The 18,533-nt window shown below is 41.1% G+C and overlaps 1 non-coding gene across 1 annotated transcript; it reads right to left on the bottom strand.

Moving 5' to 3' along the window:
• Nucleotides 1–169: 169 nt before the first annotated feature.
• Nucleotides 170–273, bottom strand: LOC140706251 (U6 spliceosomal RNA). The gene has a single exon (XR_012085892.1). It is a non-coding gene; the product is annotated as a U6 spliceosomal RNA (small nuclear RNA).
• Between the last annotated feature and the right edge of the window lie 18,260 nt (nt 274–18,533).

Genomic DNA, 18,533 nt, shown 5'->3' with positions numbered 1-18,533 from the left:
TCCTTTATTTTTAGACCCATTATATTTTTGGTAGCCCTAATTTCTTCATTGAGGACTTCCATTGAGGGTATAAATAATAAGGGAGATAACGGACAACCCTGTCTTGTTCCTTTCTCTATTTTAATGTCCTTTGTGAAGTCTCCATTAATTTTGATTTTAGATTTTTGTTAGGTATAGATAGTCTTTATTGATCTGATGAATCTTTCTTTAGGGGCCATGCTAATCCTCTCTATATTGTTCTAATTTTAATATATGTGCAGCCAAAATGAGGACATTCCCCTAAATTCTAATTTGACCCAGGACAGATTAACAATGATCCATTGAGCTAAAAAGGAAATTTGATACTTTAAGTGAATTGATCATACCCATAGAACAACACAAAAACAGCCCTTTGAACTCACATTTCTCTGATGCATAGACTGGTGGTCCAGAGCACAGCTGGAATCTAGATATACAAAAGACAAAATAGAAGGTTTTTATTCAGAACAAATGACATTTGATAAGCTTTTATTAGGTTCAAAAGATAAAATAGTTAAGAAAATGTATAATTATCTGTTAGAAATAAAAATGCAAGATGAAATGGTTAAAGAGTGTATGATTAAGTGGGCACAAAATATAGAGCATAATATTGATATTGATCAATGGTTGAAAATATGGCAAAAAAAATAAAAAGCTTACAAGATCGGTTAATTTTAAAGAGAATATATATAAGATGTTTTACAGGTGGCACATGACTCCAGAAAAATTGTCGAAGATGTATACAGATGAATCAAATGTGTGTTGGAAATGTGAAGCACATATGGGAAGCTACTATCATATGTGGTGGTCATGTAGAGTAGCGAAACAGTATTGGAAAAGAGTACATGCTGTGCTGCAACAAATATTGCTTTGTAAGGTTCCACTAACCCCAGAACTGTTTTTATTGAGTATGATACCAGATAACATAGATAAGACAAAGAAGTATATAGTTATATACATAGTCACTGCAGCTAGAATTCTTTATGCCAAAAATTGGAAAATTTTGATGGTACCAAAACAAGAAGATCTTATAGAGAAGATACGGGAAACAGCAGAAATGGACATTTTATCAGAAGTGATGAAGGACTTTCCTTTATAAAAGGTAACTGAAAGATGGGACTTATTCTGCAAATGGCTTGAGTCATTAGACATCGCTTGAAGAACATGCATTAGAATGAGAACTTAAATCTGGAAGGCAGAAAATAGCAAAAAGAGTAATTTGGAATGTTGATATGGCAATATGTATAGAAGAGATATTAGTATATAATTGTTGTTCCTCTTCCCTTTAACCTCAATCCCTTTTTCCTTCCTGTTACCCTTTGTTAAAAATAAAATATAAAAAAATATTTCTTTGATGCAGACAAAATTTTTGCTCAGCAAGTAAGAGGCCAAGACTATCCCTTCAGTGTGCCCACTGAACTGCCAACTCTGGACATACAAAGACATAAAGTTCAGACCAGTTAGCATCCCATGAGAATAACTGGCACTGTGGGCTAAACCGCAGAAGCCTGTGCTGCAGGGTCAGAAGACCAAGCAGTTGTAAGATCGAATCCACGCGACGGAGTGAGCGCCTGTCACTTGTCCCAGCTCCCGCCAACCTAGCGGTTTGAAAGCATGCAAATGCGAGTAGATTAATAGGGACCACCTCGGTGGGAAGGTAACAGCGTTCCGTGTCTAAGTCGCACTGGCCATGTGACCACGGAAGATTGTCTTCGGACAAAACACTGGCTCTATGGCTTGGAAACGGGGATGAGCACTGTCCCCTAGAGTCGAACACGACTGGACAAAAATTGTCAAGGGGAACCTTCACCTTTACCTAAAGACAATGATTGCTTGTTGGCTATCACAGCAGTTTTTCCACTCATGGGTAAAACCTGGGCTCTCTTGAATGGTTACAGGAATTCATGTGTACTTTAGATGATAACTAGACACAGACACAGTATTCGGTTCATCTGGCCTTTGTGTGTCTGGCCCTGCACAAGTTTAAGAAGGAAAAAAGAGGAATATATTCAGTGATAAAAAGTTACTGAATGTGCACTAAAAGGTGCTTAGTCTGTGAGGTGCACCAACTCAAAGTTGATGAATCGGACAGTCAGGAGAGAACGGGCTCTGTCGTGTCCTGTGCAGCAAAGCAGAGACTGTTACTGCCACACCCTAAGCAATGTTCATGAACCAATGAGGGGAATTAAACTTTGAAAGTAACTTTTTCCAGTGTGAATGTTTTGTATCCATTAGCTCAGAAGTATTCAGGAGGACTGTGCTTTTAGAAGCAGGAGAGATAATTCACAATGAATTATGAAACAGGAAACTTTATATTCTTATACTATAGAATTGAAACAAATATTGGAAAAGTTAAGATTTCAAACTATAACTCCCACCCAGTATAGCCACCGGAACTCACTTTTCCAAGGTTTGTTCTAGACAATATCACTAACTACCTCATCATGCTTCCACAAAATGCATTTCCACAAAAATAACAGGCCAGTCCCCTGATTTAACTCAATCTTGAAGCTTTCCTAAATTACATTACAGAGCTAGATCTGGACTGAGTCAAGTTTTTGTCTGATGTAAATTACCCTTCTTCACATTGTCCCTGAGATACCCTATACCATGTCTTATAACAATATCTTCTAATCTTGAGTTATTACTATTTGTATAGTAATCATTGAACAAGGAGCGGGAACTTTGTAGGCTGGAGTATGTATAAAGAAGAATAAAGACACATGAAATGCCAGGCAATTGAGATCTTTCCTTGTCTTAGACTGACAGGTGATTACAGCTATGTAAGTGGCCGTGGAAAAGTTAGCATCTTGCTTGAAAACCAGACATTGTTCAGTGCTGTGAAAGTAGTTAAAACGTTTACTATATTCATATATAATTCCTTTTCCTATCTTCTCCCTCAGATATAAAAGGGGCAAAAAGGACTAGGGATGTGACAAATATCCACAACATTCTTGCTTTTGAACAAATTTCCAAGTTTCATTGTGCCAGAACTCTGTGCTGAGATTCTCCCTGCACCAATGAGATTATCTAGCTTCCTAGGAAAACAGTTCCAGTCATGTCCCCACCAACGTTATATTTCCATTGTTCTGCACAGGAAACTGCTGGATTTTTGTCAGTTTTGTGCCCTTTCCAGTGAATTGTGCTAAGGAAAGATGCCACACTGCTTAGGGATTGCATCAATCCCACATGGCTTGTCAGTTCTCCTGCCCTTTCAAGGTGAATCCTGGGCAAGAAAGATGCCATCCTCTGCCAACTGTTCTTATTCTGTGCAGCTTGATGTTTCTTCCAGGAAAAAAATGAACCACAGAACTTCCAAGAAAACCCAAAATATTTCACATATTTCTTCAGAAGGGAACTCACAAAGAAAAATTCATTATCAAAAGAAAAAAAAAATAATAATAATAATAATAATAATAATAATAATAATAATAATAATAATAATAATAATAATAATAATAATAATAATAATAATAATAATAATTAAATATTATTATTATTATTGTTGTTATTATTATTATTATTATTATTATTATTATTATTATTATTATTATTATTATTATTATTATTATTATTATTATTGGTATTGGTATTGGTATTGGTAACTCTCCAAGAGAGAGAGACCATGAAAGTTTTTAAGGAGAACCATGAACACTGTCCATATTCCTGTTTTTGACACTAGCTCTGTAAAAAGACCACATTCATTGTTAGCATGAAACGGCTTGTATACCCTATCAACTGTGCATATGCCAGGTTTGTTTAAGTACTGCCAATGCTGGACAAACAGTTTCTTCCCAAGCAGGCAAGCCCCAGGTAGGGATCTCCATGTGCAACATAGTGAAGAGTATTTTGTCATGTGACTTGATGGGAGTGGGAATGGCTCGGGGAATGGAAGGCTATACTCAGATGGAGGTGGAATCTAAAACATTACAAATTCTGGGGATCAATTGGGATTTGCCAAGTTAAGCAATTAGTCATTCTGAGATCATGTGTTGAGCATGGATTCCTTGGTTAAGTGTAGGTTCAAAAGATGAATATTTTGGAAAACTGTCAGCAAAAAGAAATATACATGTGAACAGATGAGAGGGAAATGGAGGATCCAACACTATGTAGTGGTTAGAAAACTGGACCAAAATGGAGAAGTTCTGGGTTCAAATCCCCACTCATCCATGAAGCTCACTGGGTGACCTTGGATCAGACACCTTCTTATAGCCTGAACTACCTGAAAGCATTATTGTGAGAATGAAACAGAGAGTGTGAGAGGCATGTAGGCCATGTTAAGGTTGATGCAAGAAAAAATGCTGGAGCCACTGATGAGCCGAGGCTTTGGGCAGCGCGGCTTGCTATTTGCCTCCCAACCTTGGATAGCGTAATACCTTATAAGTCTCTCAAGACTTCTGAGAGTGATGGAGGAATACCAGGTTATTTAAGGGGCATTTCCCCCTCTAGCCACCCTCTCCTTTTTCGGGCACCGAGAGAGAGAGCTTCCCTGCTGGCTGTGAATTTGGATTTGGCAAGGCTCGAGCGTTCCTGAAGGAAGGGAGGGTTGCATCAGCTCCCTCCTAGGGTGCTGTTTAATTAATTATTAATTGTCAAATTAATTTGAATAAGTGATTGTGGGGTCCGTGTAGGCCACGAAGTGCGAGGGGGGTGGCAGCAGCAAAGCGGCCCATGGCAGCCATGCTCCAGTGTGAACAGGGCTTAAATTTTAAAAAAGAAAAGAAAGAAAGGGGGAAAGAATTCAAACAATATATACAGAATTTATACATTTGTAGGCTTGGGGTGTCAATGCAGGCTGTAGTTTTGGGTGGTGGAGACTCAGCCTTGGCCTTTGAATAATAGTTAGGTGTAAACAGACTTGGAGCAATTCTAGGCCTTGATCATTATTAATTAAATATGTACCCCCCCACTTCTCTTTGTTCATAGCAGCCTCGAAGGTGGGCCTGTGGAGGACTAGATTGACTATTAGGCCCATATTGCACAGTGCCTAGCAGCTATTTTACAATAAATAAATAAATAAATAAATAAATAAATAAATAAATAAATAAATAAATAAATAAATAAATAAATAAATAAATGTTGTTGTTGTTGTTGTTGTTGTTACACATAATTATAATAAATTAGTTTGATTCTAATATTAATTAATCTTTGATAATTATTGAACAGAGTCAGTTAAATTAATTCAGAAAATAAACAACAAATAACACTGATTGATTAATTCATTCAATTAATAAATAATTTAGATGAGGAATTTGATTGATCACGACAATTGATCAATTGAGCAACAAAATCTATTAGGAATTTGAATAATTGGGGTTTTAAAGTGCTAGGAAATAGTTAGGACCTTTTTTATTCTTGGTGACAAATGGATTGGTATGTGATTAAGGGGTGCTAATTAAGGAACCCAGGTCATAATAATGGTACATAATTAAAAAGCAATAGTCACTAGCATTAATTGGTCATCCAGCTGAATACAGCATAAGCTGGGCTGGTGCCACTCCTAGGAGTGCATAGTTGACATCACCAACAGGTTATCTGTCCTATCATTTCCTGATAAGAGTCATCATCTGACTTGGAAACTGTATTGCTCAGCTAATTGCGAATGCTTACCCACTGGAATTTTGGCTCACATTTTTGTTGCAGAAAGGCCAGGGCAACAAGAACAGGAAATAGACGGCCAAGAAAAGGCCAGCTCACCAGGCATTGCCTTCCAAATCCTCTTCTGATGAGGAATCCTGGCCGGTATGGCAGGAACTGTAAGAAAAGATCTCTGCATTATAGGCTGAACAGCTGGTGAGACAAGCTCCATAGCCGTGCGAGGTTCAACCTCGCTGATCAGCCAGGGATGCCAAGAGCCACCGTAGACCTAAGCTCAAGGCAATGGCACACAATCTAATGGCCATTTGATGTTCTCGGGACAGAGCAGCTACCTGAAGTGACCAACAGATGTGACACAGACAGACTTTCCTTGACACCGCGGTCATGGTGTACAGAGAAGAGGAGAAGGTTGTAAATTCCTGTGACAACTGAAACAGTGACCGCGAGCCAAGAGGTGCAAGTAGAAACATATGAAATCGGCCCTGACAGGCTATACACTGGGGATGGACCAAGTATGGCAACAACCTCGTCAGGTGAGTTGGCCATTGCACCGGGCACGTAAACACTGAGCCCTGTATGGCCTTGAGCCAGTGGTGGTCAATTCAATCAGACACTTTACACACAGTACAATTCACTGAGTGGGGGACTTCCCAACACTACATGGCCAGAACCCAGTCCACAATTCAGTGGCTGGGGCATGCCATACCTTCATTTTACATTGCCAGCCTAGCAATGCGGCTAGCATAGCAGTTTGACCTTACTTGGCTGTTCTTGAAACAGGCTGTAATACCTTGCTGTTGTGTGTATTGCTGTGTGGTGACTACTTGATGCCTTTGGTCGATCACCTCACCCCAGCAATGCATAAAATATGGAAAGGATAAAATGTAGATGTTTTTGAGTTATTGAATAGAAACACTGAGAGGAAGGATCTCAACAAGGAAGACGAAAAAGAAGAGGAAAGATGTGGGAGAGAGAGACCTGACAGGACATGGTTAAATTGGCTGCCTGCGTTTTTTATTTATGCAGGGGGTGATATTCAAGGCTCAGTCATGGGGGGCTCAATCCCTCCTTCAGTACCTAGATTTAATTTACAGGGCCTATGTTGACTTCACAGGACAGGTGTGACTTCAATATGACAAATCGTTCCATAAACTTTGTTGGGATGAGCCCCTGTCAGGCCTATAGCTGCAGCACATTACCCCCACTAGGCCAAATTTTGGTGACAAGTTTGACAGTGGACACTTGAATAGGATAGTCACTCTTGGGCGGTACCCCTGCCCTGGAGAGGGGCAGGCAAGTCAATCCCATCTACTCTGTTGGGAGCATAACTCCAAGGTAACTCGCACAAAGAGACCATACCACTTCAGGTGTGAGTATTCCACGGGTGGAGGTCAATACCCAAATACATCATGTTTTAGGGCCAGCACTCCATGACAGAACAAAGGCACAGGAGGTGGCAAAAACTCAACAGTGGTGGAGGTGCTCCTGGAAAAGGGACCCAGCCCAATTAAGGTCAGGCTTCAATTACGGGCTGCTTGGCATCATGTGCTGCATGCAAACGGTTCAGCTCATTTATTGAATGGAAGCCCAGTCGTACGGCAGGCTGTAAGTCTACAGCTCATTTTCTTTCTAACCATCTTTTCTGTAAGGAAAGGAACTCAGGAAAGTATGGATTCATCCTAAACAGCTTTCAGGCATTGTCAGAGGAGCTGGGACTACCCCTGGCCGAAGAAAAAAATGAGGGACCAGCTACATGCACTGGACCCGATGCAACAGACAATGCGGCTGCCTGACATTAAATTAGCGGACCTCAGGAGCAGGATAACCACACTATTACAGAGCTGAAAGTTGTCTCTAGGGAGCTCAAGGAGATGGTTGGACACCCAAACTTCACTGGTAGAGTGGTATGGGCAAGTCCCTGAGCATGCATTTTATGATGATTGTGCAATGCCATGAAACATCTGCATTGACCATTTTGTAGAACAAGGTTGTCCTACGTAACAGCCTGTCGTTCTATTAAAAATTTTTTAAAAATCTATTAATATGGAATTTGTTTTTGGCAAATTAACGGGATGTCCTTTGGAGAGGCAAAATTGGGCTGAAAGCAGACTTTCAGCTTCATTCAAATGCAGCAGGTTCATTAGGGTTCAGAATTTATTTGAGAGGAAGGTGATGTGCTGGCACGTGGCCCGATGAGTGGCATCAGAATGGCACTACCTGGGATTTGATATTCCTAGAATTCTTCCCTATAGTGGGAGCACTTTGGCCATGGGCTGAAAAGTGGTCAAATTCCGTGGTGTGATTTTGGTGTGACAATCAGGTGGTTGTTTACATTAGAAACAACCTTACGTCACATCCAGAATGGGTAATGACCTTGTTCTGGGCACTTACAGTACAGGCACAGCAGTTTAACATACCAGTATGTGCCTGACATGTACCAGGTTTAGAAAATTGATTAGCTGATGCATTGTCGCACCAACAGATCGAGCTCTGCAGGGAGCTAGAACTAGAGCCAAGGAGTTTCTAGAAGTTCTGCCCCCGGAGGTTTGGCAAATTGGTGTGAAAATGCAGCAAGAGCAATAGGCTAGGCACTGGCACCGAGGATACGGAAGGGATACTCGGTTGTGAGCATAGAGTTCCAGGAATTTAGGGAAATTGTCAACCCAAAGCCAACGTGGCTGGCACCGGTTGAGCATTTACAACATTGTATGGTGCATTTAAATAGAAAGGGACTGGCACCTGTAACTATACAAGGTAGATTGTCAGCATTAACCTTTTACAATAGTTTAATGACTATCGGGATTACTCAGGGGATTACCATATAAGAAAGATGGTTGAAGGATGGTCCAAAGAGAGGGGTAGAGTCGAAGATATCAGGGCCCCATATTGCCTCTGTTGGTAGGGTGCATTTGTAGGCAGTGGGGACAAATATGAAAGGGTCCCATTAAAAATGGCATAATTAATGATGTTCTTTGGGGATCTTAGAATCAGCTAGGTAGTTACATCGGGAAAGAACGACAGGCCTATGCTAACCCTGCAATGCAAGACATTAGAGTTGAAGAGGGGAAGGTACAAATTCTTATTTGGCGATCCAAGGCTGATCAGCTAGGCAAGGGTACCCAAATCACCCTAGGGCAGTGCTGCACGAATAACATCTGCCCTGGGAAAGCCTCACAGGCATATTTGAAGGTTAAGGGAGAGGAACCTGGCTATTGCTTTCAGCGTACTGATAATTCACTTTTGATGAAGTATCAATTCTGGAAATTTGACTGATTTAGCATTAGGCAGGGAGGGTGTTGAAGGTATGAGGTTTGGCACACACTCCTTCAAAATTGTAACCTCCACTGTGGCAGCCCTGGGTCATATCTTGGAGGAAATTAAACGTTTGTGCCGGTGGTCTTCATCCAGTTACTGCAGATATGTAAGAACACACCCTGACATCTAGGCAGGAGCCTGGTCTTGTTATGTCTTCGCTGGTCCCATAGGGGAGAGACGCAGGCACACCCATGTATGCTGGTCAGAGTGTTATGCGGCTGCATTCCCATGGGGGAACAACCTGGGTCTCAGAGCCAGAGTACACATTGTATGGAAAGGGCTGTGCAGCATGCCGTGGAGCCAGCCTTGCAAGATGATGGCCTTAGGCTAGTCTTTACTGGATGTGTTGGAGGTACACCTCGGTGGCAATAATTGGCCAGGCATCCTGGGATGTTATATGCAGCCTGAAAAGGTTCAAGGCTAAACACCCGGCCATGTGTATCATGTGGTCCACAATCATACTGTACCTTGATTGGCATGGAAAAATGCCAGTTTTTTTTTCCTCAGTGTTAACACAGCACCCAGGGGTGTTAACCATGAGGGCTGCAGCGCGGTCTGCAGTGGACTTGGATAGGTGATTGGTCACCAGAGAATCTGACTGGATAGGCAGGAGATTTTTTGGAATGATGGGATCCATCTGTCTGATTTAGGTTTGGATGTCTTCTTGGGGGGCCTGCTTGTTGAGCTTGAGTGGCTTGTTGGTGGGCATGGGACTTAGCTAAGGTAGTCCCTATGCTGTGGCGGGTAGTGCAGAAGAAACAGGTATTTTCTGGTGAGTCCCACTGTAAGCTCATGTAAGTTAAAAGCCCATTGGACCTCCCAGCACTTCGGATCATGTGATTACAGTGCTTGGGGTGAAAGATGCGCTGGGCCACTACCGGACCAACAGTCATCAAGTAAAGATGGCTCAACATCTGGGGGTGTTTATTAGCAGCCGGCCGGGTTCCTGCTGTCTTTAAGATTGTGAGAACCCGGGGCCCGGAACTTGCCCATATGTTGATTAAGGGGTGTTTGGATACCTCTGTGATTTGTCTGTTTCCACACTACAGCAGGGGGGCCCTTTGCCAAAGGATGGCAAATTTGAATTACAATCAATAAAGTGTGGCCAGCATTTTAACCCATATTATTTGTCTGGTGTCTTTATTCCAGGGTTGGGAGGGCAAATGCTTTTAATGTAGCAAACAAACAAACAATAAAGAAAATCATACCCTACATAACTCTGTGCTTGCCAACATATGTTCCTTTATATTTATTAGTTTTATCATGCTGTCACCAGATTCATTGGGCTATGAGGACTGGTTAGGAGTTCCCAAACAAGGGTATGCATTGCTGGATCTAGTGTACTCTGGATGCTTGGAGATCCAGGAAGCCAAATTGCCAGATAGTGGTGCACCTTGGGGGACCAGAAGCCAGAAACACCAGAAGAAGACAGCTTTGGTGCTGAGTCTCAAGGCACTGGACTAACCACCCGCCCCAAAGCCCACAAGTGCTCCAGGCTGAACGCATGCACCATGAGGGAGACGACACAAAGAAATGGTCAGCTGCCAAGAGAAAAGGGTCCCCCTCAGGAGGGGGTGGGATTTCCTTGAGAGAAAGCTCTTTCTCCTAGGAGACTAATGGATCAAATTTTGCAGATGCTTTTCCTTCCAGCTGGCCAGTTTTCTGCAGCATTGCTCAGAGTGGGGATCAGAGAGCCTAGCTGTATAAATCTTAGCATGAGAGTGTGCTTGCATGGGAGACAATGCCTCTTCTGCCTCCAGATCACTTTGTATCCTGTTTTTGCTTTTGGGTCCTTCCTGAGTCTGACTTTTGGACTCCCTTTTTGCTTGTAAGTCTCTTGGAGTAGCTTGATTTGGGCTGCTTTGGGCTCTGGATCTTCTGGGCCTTGTTTACCTAACAGTCCGGTAGGTCACTGTTTGTTGGCCCACCAAGTACCATACTCTCGTGAATATAATATGCTGTATTGTTAGTGCTGGCTAACGTGGAATTCATGTTTTAAGAATTTGAATGTCCTGAAGCAAAAAACTCAAGTGAAGGTCTGTAGAGGCTCCATTCACATTACTGCTGAATGTGTCATCACTAGCAAGCACATATGATCCTGTTTCCTCTTTACACATTTCACTAATCCTGGAGCCCAGTCACACTATGCCTTGAGAGCGGAATCTATCAGGTTTATTACAGGCATGTATTCCATGGAGGTCAATGGAACTGAATTCCTATATATACTGTATATATAGGCAATCGTTCAACACCCCCCCCCGAAATTATTTATGCTTGAGCCTTATTAAAACCAGTCAGACCTGAAAAAACAACTTGAGATGAAACAAAAAGAAACATGTGTCATTGGGTTTTGTAGCCATTCCTTTTCATGTGGCAGAGGAGAGAAACTGACTCGCCCGCTTCTTTAGTTCTCCATTCAATGATTCTTCCATTTCACTACATGGTCCTTTCACACATATAAATTGCAATGAAGGGTGATAATATTTGTTGTTCCTGCTTTTTGATTCACAAGGTTTTAATATGAAGGGGTGCTGATAAGTATTGAGCCTTTCCCAGAAAAAAATTGAGCTAGGAAGCTGTAACTGCCACATTATTCTACATATTTCCACAGGAAGCCAATGCACTTGAAACATCTGTCCTATAGCTTCTTAAATAAAATTCTTCCGACTGCTGGTGTAACCACTCATTTCCAGCATTAGTTGCCTCCAGAACACACCCAAATCATTGTCCCTTTAGGTGTTTTTTGAGTTTGGGGAACAGATAATAGTCAGAAGGAGCCAGGTCAGGAGTATAGAGTGGATGGGACATCACTTGAAAGCCTAAGGACATCAGTTTTGCCATTGTTTCACCTGCAGTGTGTGACAAGGCATTGTCATGCAACAGGATGACAGCTTTGGAGAGCTTTCCTTGATGTTTTTCCTTGATGTTTTGCCTCAACTTCATTAATAAAGCACAGTAATATTTTGTATTGATGGTTGAACCCTGTTGGAGGTAGTCCACCAGCAGAACTCCCTCCTTATCCAAAAAAAAACTGTTGAAATTTGCTTCTGCACTGACCTTTGAACTCGGAACTTCTTCAGCCTTGGGGAACCGCTGTGCGTCCATTCCTTACACTGTTCCTTTGTCTCAGGATCATAATAGTATATCCATGTCTCATCACCAGTTACCAGTTTGCCCAGGAAATCTGACTCATTTCTTGCAAAATGTTCCAAAACAGCCACTGATTACTCCACATGTTTCCTCTTTTGTTTGGTTGTCAAAAGTTTGGGGATCCACTTTGCTGCCAGCTTTCTCATTTCTAAGTCATTGTGGATAATGGCACCAACTCTCTCACATGATATTCTCAGATGTATAGCAATACTTTTGGCTGATATTTGGCGGTCCTCCATGATCATGTCATGGATGGCTTTCACATTTGCGGGCACATAGACAGAAACAGGCCTTCCACTGGGTTTTTCACTTTCAACACCGAAACGGCCAGTTTTAAAACTGACAACCCAACGTTTAACTGTTGCATATGAAGGGCCACTGTCACCCATAGTTTGTGACATTTTATCATAGATCTGCTTTGCACCTTTACCTTGGAGAAATAGGAACTTGATTATAGTCCTATGCTCTTCCACACTGAACGTTTCTAGAGATGCTGCCATGTTCACTTTGGACCTGAAAATGAAATATAAGTTAAAATCATAGGTAGTTGATTTTTGCACCATTGAATACAGACAAATTGGCCAATACACCCTGCAATTTATAGCTTCCTAGCTCATTTTTTTTCTGGGAAAAGCTCAATACTTATCAACACCCCCTCGTATTTGTTTCAGGTAGAACACAGTAGTGCCAATATAGTGGATTTCAAATAAACAAACAAAAAAGCAGTGCGACTCAATCACTCATATGCATATTACAAACTGTGAGCCTCAACTAAAATACCTTACTCAATTTCCAGAAAGCATTATGTTCTGGTTTTTATATATCCACAAGAACCATGTGCTCCAGAACTGGTGTATAGCCACCAAATGTTACATGCCATGTGTTCAATCACTGTTTGCTTCTGACCTGCAAGTAATTCTTAATATCTACCTTCATTTTATTGCATATGTTACAAGTGAATTTTATATAGCTTCAAAAGGACATGAGATGTTATCGCATATTAGCCAAATTAATATACAGTAAATGAAATGTAAGACTGATATACTTGTCATTTTTAGTCAGCTGCTATTACAGAATAACAGCATTCAGTGGAGCAGAGAAACATCAATTATTCGTAGCATTTGGGAGACTTGATTCTCCCAAACTAGAGATATGTGAAATCAAGGCCTGAATTTCCACTAGCCTTATTGACAAGCTTTTCATTTCCCTTCACATTTCTTGCATTTTCCCCCAAACAAAATCCTACTCAATTGTGTTTTCAGTTAACTGCTGGAAAGGTAAAGCCAACAATGTATAAATCTCCTTAATATAGTTTTCCAGCTTTCTTGACATTTAAAAAAATTTCTTAGATGAGTGGTTCCCATACCAGGGCTGCCAGTGGAAATGATAATTAAATTTTCATGCCTTCATATTGTAAAGCAAGTCATTGGACTTACCCAACTTCATTCTGGATGCCATCAACAGACCAGGGTACCAGAGAAGACTTCCACTGTTTACATGGATGAAATAACAACTTGTGCTTTGTCATTTCCTAGAAGAAAGTAGGATCCTGCTGGTGTTACTGAAACCTGTTTTTCTTTTTTCTTTCTTCAACTTTTATCTGCTTTTTCATTGAAACAAGAATCTCAAAATTCACCTTGACATGCCACTCTGGGCAAAATCAGATGAGTCACAACAGTAGATAATGCATATTGCATTTTGAGGCCCATTGATGTTGCACGTTGACCCTTGAAACACCAAAAGTTTCAAGCAGTATAATGAATAGAGCCATACGTAATTCTTCACAATAAGCAGTGACAACGTTAATAGCAGAGTGTTAAATGAAGTCAGTGAGTAGGGTTTTTAAGGATCCCAAACCTCAAAGGCATGCTAATTTAGAAATCAAAGAGATAACTGAATACCTTTAGTAAGAGGCTAGAATTTAATGGGAATTGGTGCACAACAGGTGAAAACCATGAATTCAATTACTTTGATGGAGAGACTGCTTTGTTGTGCAGCTCCTGTTTGTTTGAAACAGCTTGGTGTTGCCCTGTTAATGCAGCAGATAAAGAATCTGATTTTCCTGATATATTACCACTCCAGAAGTTCATACGGAAATGGGTTGTTAAGTGGTGCTTGAATATCATTAAATTGGCCTAGCTTTGGCAAAGTATTTTCTTGCTGCCCTATAAGAAAACAGCCCTTCAGTATCAAAATAATACTTTCTAATGAAAAGTGTGGAAGTCCTCTCATGCTTATGGCTGTTGGATCACAACTTGTTATAATCATTCTAGTTTAAAATGAAGGTTGCCTCTCAAAGTAAAGGGTTATGTTGAATAAAAAATTGCACTGGGTCAGATTTTCCTATGAACAGTTTTTAAAATGATGCTAAAAATTATACAGAATTCTGCTGTTTAGGCAGTCCTTTAATGAACCCAAGTGATTGATAGGGTTTTCCGCAAGCAAACATCTACACAGAAACAGTAAAATGGAAAAGAGGATTCATAGTATAACATTAGGCTAATCTCAGGAAACTAATTCTGGTGATGTACTATTGCTGCTGCTTAGATTCCATACACACACACACACACACACACACACAGAGAGAGAGAGAGAGAGAGAGAGAGAGAGAGAGAGAGGTCCAAGAAAATGCACTGCTAAAAAATTCAAAAGTTTGCTGTCACTTTATTCTGGGTTACAGTGCATCAGTGCAGGATGAGTTACTTGGGATACTGATGAAATCCATTGGGTGCAGGAACAGGGGAAAAAAGAAGGAAATAAAAACATCACTTCCTCTTTATTTCATTCCTTGGGCTTTGTGGTATCAATGGAAGTCAGTGAAATGGGCAAGATAACTGCTAAGTGCCATCTGCTACCTCTCTATCCAGGATCCTGATCCCACTCTGTTCAGTGGAACTTACTGCCTTGTAAAATAACATCAGAACAGTAATGTGTATGTGTGTGTGTATGTGTGTAAAGAAAAAGATGGAAGAAGGTCTGGAGAGCACAGAACAATTAAAAGGGCAAGAAGGCAATATCTGGGCCACCTGAAACATCTCATTAGTGAGGCAGTGATTGCATGATTAAAACCTCAAATGGCCATATAATACAACCACCATATCTGTGGGATCTGTATCCTGTATCTTCTTATCCACCACCTTTGTTTTTTAAAAAATAAGACTGAGAAATACACATTCCCAACATGTATTACCAGGCCTGACCACTAGATGGCACCAGAAACTATGCTACAGCTGGCTTCAGGAAAATGCATTCATAGCCGGACATCTCTGAGGGAAGCAGCATCTGATGAAATGGAGAAACTGCATTTGCTGGGGGAGGAGGGAAGGCAGGGGGAGGCAACAGTTGCTGGTTTCAGGGAAACCTCTCTTGTGAACACGGGAGCAGGAAATCCAGTCCTTTGGCAAGACTGGGCCAGGGCTTCCTCTCTCAACCATGTATGGTCACCAAAGAAACTGAAAATGAGTCCTTCATTAATCCGCCATGGATACTGTGGTCCTGCAATGAATAAAAACACATATAAACAAGCCTGGGTAAAAAAAATTGTAATTAAGATGTGCCCAAACATTAGAAATTGACACTTCTGTCAGTTTTGCATACTCTTACATTTGACATTTTAAAATATTAAGTACTTTTCATCTGTCATGGAGAAAATTTTCCTTTTGGATATCTGTAATCAGAAAAAAATGAGTGGAATGTTCAATTGTTTGCACTAGTCAAATATGGATATGGATGATCCTGCTCTGGAGATGACCATGTTTCGTTTAATTCAGCAACACAACCAAAGGCAAATACACAGAGGTAGTATGCAAAACTTTCTAGAAATAAGCACTCAAAAGTTCTGTGTATGGATGGATGAGTTTATTAGTTCCCCTTTCCCTTATATCCAGTTTTAAACCCCATCCATAAAATTTATGAAGAACTATGTGAATATTCAAAAGTTTGTATTTTAAAAAGGAACTGGATGAAAACTTGACTTATCCCTAATTACATCTACATTCACATCAAGCTTCAGGGTATTTTATTTGTCCTAGGCTGCAATAAAGTTATGGAACATCATTGGAACCCCTAAACAAAAAAGGTGATGAAGGCCAGTGGTGTATTGTTCAAGATGTGTGACTAGCAGGGATCTTCCTTGAAGGTGTCTCTCAAAGAAGCTCTTTCCAAAGAAGACGACGTATTTGAAAAGTTACCTTCTCAACTACAGTTTCCAGAACTTCCCAGCCAGTATGGCCCCTGGACAGATTGATTACGAGACTCTGGGAGCTATTATTCAAAAATCTAATGCTCAGAAAGACTGGGGAGATGGGAGTGCAGTGGGAGCTTCTGGCAGAGGCCTACTATGGCCACAGGGTCCCTGTGGCAAATGGATTCAGTTTGGCCCAAGCATGTTGATCAAGTCACCTCTGTTCTCAACCCTTCCAAATCTCAAATCTTTGTACAAGTGATTGAATTTCAAAGTTCTTATTTTAAAAAGGGAACTGAATGAAAAACTGGCTAGTCTCTAATTACCATCTACACCAGGCTTCTCCAACCTGCGGCCCGAGGGCCACATGCAGCCCAGGTCAGCTCATAATGCGGCCCAGTGCAATTTTTTTATTTTTAAAGAAATTCCAAAGTTTCAAGTTACACTGCCGGCGCTTGCGGCTGGAATGTGGCCGGGGCATGTTACAACAGTAGAGGGGGAGAGAGGGAAGAAAGGAAGGAGTGGGAGGGGAGGGGACAGGGGGGCTGCATGACTGCATTGTGCCGTCCCCATCAATAGGTGGGCCCCTTGCTGGCTCCATAAAACAACCGGAGTCAAAGCTGGCAACCTCTGCTGTCTGAGATCGCAGCTGCCGGTAAGCGCACTTGGAGTGGGGCTGCGGATGACGGCTAGGGCTGCCCCCCATGCAGTCCAAACCAAATGTATGTGCGGCCCAAACCAAATTTTCATCTTCTAATGTGGCCCAGGGAAGTTGAAATGTTGGATACCCCGATCTATACCCACATTATTATTATTATTATTATTATTATTATTATTATTATTATTATTATTATTATTATTATTATTATTATTATTATTATTATTATTGTTGTTGTTGTTGTTGTTGTTGTTGTTGTTGTTGTTGTTGTTGTTGTTGTTGTTGTTGTTGTTGTTGTTGTTGTTGTTGTTGTTGTTGTTGTTGTTGTTGTTGAGAAGATTTAAATTGTTGTCCCTTTTTATTTTAAATAATCCCTATTATTTATTTATTTATTTATTTATTTATTTATTTATTTATTTATTTATTTATTTATTTATTTATTTATTTATTTAATTTATACCCCGCCTATCTGGTCGGTGAGGACCACTCTAGGCGGCTAACAACGAAAAACAATACAATAAAAATAGAATCTGAGATTCTTGAAATATTGGATTAAAATCTGTTTCTTTTCACCCAAGGACATCTTATTCCAAGCGCTGTTGGCAGATAGTCTGGTCCCAAAAGGCCTTGCCCTATTTCTTAAGAAAATCAAGACCCTGGGGCTGTCACCAGACTTACTGGGCTCAATACCCCCCTCCAGGGTGTTTCCAACAATCAAAAAAAGGGTTTTGGATATAGAGGGGCAAACTCTGCACAGCGCTGCCCAAAGAGTCTGCTCTCCACTCCATTTTCAGTTGCCCCTCAGCTATGGCTGTAGACCGAGCTATCTTTATCACTTAGAACAGCCACAAGAACGATGGGCATTTACCCTTGCCAGATGCAATATAGTACCATCGAGCATAGTGCAGGGCAGGTACAAGGGTTTACCAATAGAACTGAGACTCTGCCCGTGTGGTCAGGGAGTGGTTGAATCCCTGCAGCACATGCTATTTTATTGTACTCTGTACAAGGATATTCGCCTGTCCCATCTGTGTGCTTTTCTCTCCTCCCATTCCAGATGGGATGATATGAGGAAAATGCAACATCTTCTAAGTGGCAATATTAAGGAACTTACCCTGTCAACTGCCAGATACGTATATGCCATCATGCAGAGACGTCGTAGCACGGTCTCGCAGAATGAAGAGCCCTAAATATGCTCTTGGCTGGCCCTTCCCACCCGTTACCCAGTGAACATTTTAGTTGTATGTTATTGTATTTGTCTGTTTTACTGTACTCAGTATGCCAATAAAGGTTTCTGACTGACTGACTGACTGACTGACAATAAAAATATAAATAAATGATTCTAAGTTATAAAAACGCTACATTACATTACTCGGGAAGCAAAACAAAAACAGAAGGAGAGGAAAGAGGGGATCAGGAGGTATGTGATGGAAAGGCCTGCCGAAACATCCATGTCTTTAGCTGATTCTTAAAGATACCCAGCAAGGGAGACCCGCGAATCTCAGGAGGTAAATTTTTCCATAGGCGAGGAGCCACCGCCGAGAAGGCCCGTTTTCTTGTCTTTTCCTTCTGGACCTCCCTCGGCATTAGGCTCCTCAGCCTCACCTCCTG

This window comes from Pogona vitticeps, chromosome 3, assembly GCF_051106095.1.
Source record: "Pogona vitticeps strain Pit_001003342236 chromosome 3, PviZW2.1, whole genome shotgun sequence".
In the NCBI taxonomy this organism is placed as follows: domain Eukaryota; kingdom Metazoa; phylum Chordata; class Lepidosauria; order Squamata; family Agamidae; genus Pogona; species Pogona vitticeps.
This window is presented reverse-complemented; position numbering and strand designations above follow the sequence as displayed.